Genomic DNA, 7,065 nt, shown 5'->3' with positions numbered 1-7,065 from the left:
ACAGCCAGCGGCAAGAATCGAAGGAGGGGGCCCTCCTTCTAACACTCTGAAGCTGGTCTTGGAGTGGTTTATTTGGGAACCACTGGCCAGGCAAAAGGTCTCAAGGCAGGACATGAAGTGGGCAGCCGTCTGCACTTCGTTCCGAAGCAGCACATTAGTGTCATCAGCAAAAAGTTGAAGGCATAAAAGGTTAGGCCTGTTGGGAATCTCGATACCCTTAATGTTGTTGCTGGCTATTTCCTTGTTAACCAACCAACCAAGAGCATCAGCAACAATGGCAAAAAGAAGGGGGGAGAGGGGACAGCCTTGCCTAATAGAGGGGAGTTGATCTTTAGGACCTTTCAGCTTAATGTACGAATAATATAGCTTATCTGGTTTGAAATGGCATCCAGTAGCTAGTAAGTAAACAACTGTGCATTGTTTAGTCACATTTCAAGCAACCAAGGTCACGCTTGTCTTAAATGCGGTATTAAACTAATAATACTGGTCCGTGTGGCATGGACCCAGTAGCGATGGCAAAAACCGCAGGCTGCGTGAAGATAGATGATCTTGTTAATGAAAACCGGGGCTTGTGCTTGGTCTAATTAACAGAGTTCCACGACCTTGTCTTACGGGGTTAACCGTGTCAACCATGCATGCTACACGGATCACAATATAAATCGAGGCTTTGTACTAGGTTCAATATTAATCAAGGCTTTGTACTGGGTTCAATATTAATCCACTCATGATCGACATTCTTTAATCATACTTCTTCTTTTTAGCTTAGCTTGGCTTGGCTTGGCTTGGCTTTCTCTTATTAATCGCATCCTACACCACACCACAATTTGCTATTCTCTTCAGCCCAAATTTAATGACTATATTCTTCTCCATTCTTCAGATTCATTCTTTGTTGCTCCTCCTTGGATCGGCGCTTATACTAGTGCGTCTAGCCTGTGCAGGCTCCGTCGTCAATGACGACGGAACCATGACACACCATTTTGATTTCAAGGTAGCAATTATCTCAATTAAGCCACAAATTAGGCTTTCGGTCATTATGGTCAACACTTATAATTAGAGCGATTAATGATCGTTAAGATCAAACTTAATCATCATCAGTAGTAGTCAAATACGATCGACAAACTCTACGTATAGGAGTTTGATTATCAGTGCTTAGATCATGCTGCAGACGTAGTTATGACCAGGAGGATTAACGATAGAACGATCAAACTGATCAACGAAGAGTAGTACAGTTATAGGAATATTAATGCTTATAATGTAGCCGCTGTAAGTAATCATAAGACCAGGAATATCGATTCAGGATACAATTATAATTATGATCGTGTTTGCTTATGATCGATCAGGTGCATTACACCAACGTTACTCGCCTTTGCCATACCAAGCAGCTGGTGGCAGTGAACGGGCTCTTCCCAGGGCCTACTATCTACGTGCGGCAAGGGGACACAGTTAACGTGAGAGTGTCTAATCACGTGGTGGAAAACATATCAATTCACTGGTAATTATTATTATGATACTTCGAGACGATATACTTATTATAATAATTATGGTATATTAAATCATCCTTAATTGGGGCCTTCATGATTTCTTAAATTACCTTGTAATTATTCAGCAGCTGCTGTTGTAATGAGTAGATCAATGACCTTGCAAATTGTATTAATCTTGTAATGCGCCTGCATCAGCTTGAATATTTATCTATTACCGCTGCAGGCATGGAGTGAGGCAGATGTACACAGTTTGGTCCGACGGCCCCGCCTACATCACGCAGTGCCCTGTCCGCCCGAACACCCATTTCACACACAGCTTCAGAGTCGTACGAGAGCAAGGGACGCTCTTCTGGCACGCCCATCTCAGCTGGCTCCGGGCAACCGTGTACGGCGCCTTCATCATCCTGCCCAAGTACGGCAAGCCGTACCTTTTCCCCGTGCAACCCACCAAGGACTTCCCCATCATCCTAGGTAACTATTAGCCATACAGTATAATCATCACAATGTTAAGCTAATCATCACACTAGCCATGTATATCGCATAATCACATTATGTTAATACGCTAATCATCGATCATAGCCTATATATAGTGCATAATCACTCTGCTCAGCTAATCATCACACTAGCCATAGGATTAGAACTATATTGAAGGCAACCATACTAACTAGAGATAAAAGCTTCGGACTCTATATATATATAATCCGGCTGCACCTTCGTAGCAGCAACACTTAATTGAGGCTTACCTTGTGCAATGGTAAGCTAATTCGATCACTCGCAAGGGTTAGAGCTTAGGTGAATCTGTACTAGACTATATATAGCTAGAGATAAGATAGCACATATTCTTGTAATGTGGCCGCAGCAGCTGCACACGTACGTGCCACCCGCCCCTAGTTGAGAACAGTAAATTAATGCTTACCTTTCAACTTGATCTTGCAGGAGAGTGGTGGAACGTGGACGTGTTGGATGTTGAGAAATTTGCTCTAGCAGATGGGGGAGGCTACAACTTGTCTGATGCCACCACTATCAATGGGCAGCCTGGCTTGCTCTACAACTATTCACAACAAGGTGCAGAGGCCGAAAGCAGATCAAAGTTTAAATGAATTAATTATTTTGAACAAATCTACTTGTGACCAGCTTGCGTGATTAAAGTTTGATTAGAATTGTTGGTGTTTTCCCCAGATGTAACCAGTGTGAGGGTGAAGCAGGGGGAGACGTATCTACTGAGGGTGATCAATGCGGCCATGAATTTTTAGATGTTCTTTCAGGTCGCAAAGCATAAGTTGACAGTGGTGGAGACAGACTGCACACTGTGTAAGCCTTATACAACAGATGTGATAGTGCTAGCGCCTGGACAGACAGCTGATGTGCTAGTAACAGCAGACCAGGTGATTGATAGCTATGTCATGGCTGCATCCGCATACTCACACCGGCTAGAGAAGACAAGGTCCCATACCCCAAAACCACCACAACCGCCTTGTTTATCTATGAAGGATCAGCTAATTCCACCACCACGACCCCCAACAACAGTAGTCAAGCTGTCGATCAGCGCCTCTATACTTTTCCCACCTTCATTCCGGCCGCTAATGGCTCTGATTATGCCCTTGATTATGTGGGGAGCTTGAGAAGCTTAAACAGCAAGGCGTATCCCTCGCTAGTGCCCCAGACCGTCAACCAAAGCTTCCTTTTCACCGTGGGATACTCGCTTGAAGAATGCCCGACCGGACAACGGCCCGGAGGGACAAAAAATCTCTACGGCCATCAACAACATCACATTTGTCGCCCCCAACATCTCCATCTTACAAGTAAGAGATCTCATATTCAACTTAACGCCTCTACGGCAGCAGCTAATCATCGTTTGAAGCCTCATGATCTACGAAATTAATTAGTATACCTGCAATATTCACTAATCACCACATCATCATTGATCTTTGATGTGTGTAATCAAACATCAATTAACTAATCGGTATAAGCTTGCTTCATTTGACTTCTTCATACCTGCACCAGGCATATTACGAAAGCAAGAATGCTGCTGACTTGCCGGGAATGTCCACCTCCACTGCAACGGACACCTTCGAGACCAATTTTCCCAGCGAACCTCTATACCAATATAACTACACGGGCCCCTCTATAGAGGACAAGTTTGCAATCTTTGGGACCAAAGTTAAAGTAGTGGACTTTGAATCCAACGTGCAATTGGTGCTCCAAAACACACAAACCCTATTTTTTGAGAGCCACCCCTTCCATTTGCACGGCTATAACTTCTATGTGGTGGGCATGGGCCTAGGCAACTACAATGCATCATCAGACCCAGACCACTTCAACCTCGTTGACCCTCCTGCCATGAACACAATAGCCGTCCCACCAGGAGGATGGGTTGCTCTCCGCTTCTTCACCGATAATCCAGGTAAACTCACTCAGCTATATAAAACACGTATATACACAGATACCTTTCATTGCATGTGTTAACCCTACATGATGATGCAATTGTTGATTCCATGTAAGATTGAGTATATGCATTATAACAAGTACATGCATACATGTATGTGTATATTGCACCTACATGTATACTTGTAATGTGTATAAATACCTTCCATTGCATACATTAACCTTGCATGCAATCGTTGATTCCTTGTGCTCTTGAGTATATATAGTACAAGTACATGCATACATGTACGTGTATACACACACCTACACGCATACTTGTAGTGTATATAGATACCTTTCATTGTTGCATACATCAACCTTGCCTGCATGCAAATTGTTGATTCCATGTCTTGAGTATTATATACATCACAGGTACAAGCATACATGTATGTGTTACATGTATACTTGTGATGTATATGTATACATTACAAGTACATGCATACATGCAGTCGATTCTTCTTTATAGGGTCACAATATTTCATCTGCTACTAGAGAAACATTTTGACATTTCATATTCTTTATCACGGGTGCTTTTTAACTAGGGGACACATCCACTTTCCATCTAGTTTCTAGCCGATACATCTCTGAGATGGGTACCATTGTGAAGTGCATTTATAAAGGTTTTTCTTGTAAATAGTGAACTTACGATAATTGAGTTTTACACATGATAGGAGTTTGGCTTATGCACTGCCACTTTGAGATGCATACATCATGGGGGATGCAAATGGTGTGGATTGTCAAAGAAGGAGACCGAAAACTCCCACCACCACCAAAAGACTATCCAAAATGCTAAACACTTGAAGACTATCCCAAATCCAACATTACCTTGCAAATGGACATCTACTTCTCAATAACATTACCTTGCAAATGGACATCTACTTTTCAATAACATTTACATCATGTTTACTAAGCATGTTGAGAAAAGGGATATACCGATGGACTCCATGGCACATGGCTATATTGCCTTTCCTCATAACTACAATATTCTTTGTAACAAGCATAGAGTATTTTACAAAATCTATTTGGATTATTGTAATAAGAGGGAGCTACATTCAGTATGACACATGGCTCATTTGTCTTTCCTCGTAATTACACTCTTTTCAAGTGTAGAATAATCCAAATCTTTTAAAGGTTTAATAATTCCAAGTCATGTTTGTATAAAGAGGGAGTTGCATTCAGTATGCCACATGGTTCATTTGTCTTTCCTCGTAAATACAATCTTTTCGAGTGTAGAATAACCCAAATTTTTTGAAGGTTTAATAATTCCAAGTCATGTTTATATAAATTTTAATGAAAAGTAGTGCGTATAGTTTCAAACCAAAACACCTTGTTATAAACCCTTTTAAATTGTTAAAACCGTAAAATTTCATGGTTCTTCAACCATCTCTAATTATTATAATAACTAAACTTGTTCACTTCTTTTACATATTTTAGTATAAAATTAGCCTCATAAATGACATTGACAAGACTTGAAACTCTTAGGATCAGCACCTTTTTTATCATAAATGTATCATAATAAAGGGGTTTTTGTTACATGCAAAATTTGTTTATTGAAAACATATCCCAAAAAAATGATCACACATCATTCCAATACAAGCATTATATTTGCTAATCCACCCTATTAGTTCTTTGTTGGATATCTAGGGGGGTTGTCGGGTTTTGTCCTCTTTGCCTTGCTCGTGTAGATATTTCCCAGACAGTGGCACGCCCGGTGGGACCTTGACTTGGTCTTGGTTCCACGACACGAACCTACTTGGAAAGGGGACTTATGCAAAGTGCCAAAGATGAGAGCTTGAGAGAGAGTGACCGAGCTAAGAGATACCATAAAAGGGAGAAAGCCAAGCAACACCTACTTCAATCTAAGATGAGAGCTTGAGAGAGAGTGACCGAGCTAAGAGATACCATAAAAGGGAGAAAGCCAAGCAACACCTACTTCAATCTAGCCCCACACTAGCACTTTTCCATTACAAAGTTCACCTCCTTCGCCATCATTGGAGGGAGTTCACTTGGAATCGTAATTTCTATACGAATTCCAATTATGGCTCAACCCCACCACTTCCTCCTCCATTCGCCATTCAATCACCTTTGGTTTTGCCACCAAATTCGGCCCATCCCGATGCATCCCTCATCCCATTCCCCACATTCTATGGGACACCGTTGGAGGATCCCACCGCTCATCTAAACAATTTCAAAATTGCTTGTTTGACCTCACACATCGTCGAGTAAGGGCATGTGATGAATTACTTTAGCACTACACTCAAAGGTGAGGCCTCAAATCGGTTCGCCAAGCAACAACCAACCTCCATCCCAAACTTTGCCGATTTTGAGCAAAAGTTCTTGTGTGAATTTCGCAAACCTCCAAACTTCTTCGCATTTTTTCAGCAATTACACTCATTCAAGCAAAATCACCCGCATAAGACCATGGAACAAGCGGCCACGAGGTTTAGGAACTTTGTTGATCATTACACTCCCGTTTTTAACGACCTGCTCACCATCATGGACTCATTTCTATGAGGCATACCACCTAGCATCCAAATTTTGGTTAGAGCTCAAGCCCCAAATGACTTGAATACGGCCATCACTTTTGCCATTAATGTGGAGAGCTCTTATCGATGTGTTTACGAGCCACAACAGGCCACGACTCCATCTCCTCGTATTATCCATGGCTAGCACCACATACTCCTGTTTTGCCCTCCCCGCAACAACCTTGGCCAACCTCATCGTGTGTGCCTCAACTTCAACTAACTCAACCATTCCAATTCCCACCCGTTATACCACCTCACCTTCAAGTGACCTCACCACCTCTTCTGCCTTTAGCACCCCCTCCTTCTTCTAGCGTCGTGGCTCCCCTAACCTCTTCACAAAATCATGTTGATGCCCCTCACGCTCCATCACCGTATGTGACTTACCTTGATTCTACTTCTACAACTCAACCACCAGCACATCACAAGGGGGGGATGGATATAAAAGCACCGCGTCCCTAGTATTGGGGATTTGAAAAACATGATGACAAATTACATGAACCAACTTAATGAAAATGTGAAGGCTGTGACTCTTGATGTGAATTTTCTAAAACGCCAACAAAACTTGTTGTCTGCACACGTCGCCCTTGTGAGATCCCTGTTTCCACTGAGCAACGGATTCGGGGTACTAGCAGCGG

The 7,065-nt window shown here is 42.3% G+C and overlaps 1 pseudogene; it reads left to right on the top strand.

Annotated features, from left to right (window-relative positions):
* Positions 1-512: 512 nt before the first annotated feature.
* LOC147618350 (laccase-4-like) lies at positions 513-4,794 on the top strand (annotated as a pseudogene).
* Positions 4,795-7,065: the final 2,271 nt, after the last annotated feature.

This window comes from Cibotium barometz, chromosome 35 (genome assembly GCF_041138505.1).
Source record: "Cibotium barometz isolate CiBa-2024 chromosome 35, ASM4113850v1, whole genome shotgun sequence".
NCBI classification, from domain to species: domain Eukaryota; kingdom Viridiplantae; phylum Streptophyta; class Polypodiopsida; order Cyatheales; family Cibotiaceae; genus Cibotium; species Cibotium barometz.
This window is presented reverse-complemented; position numbering and strand designations above follow the sequence as displayed.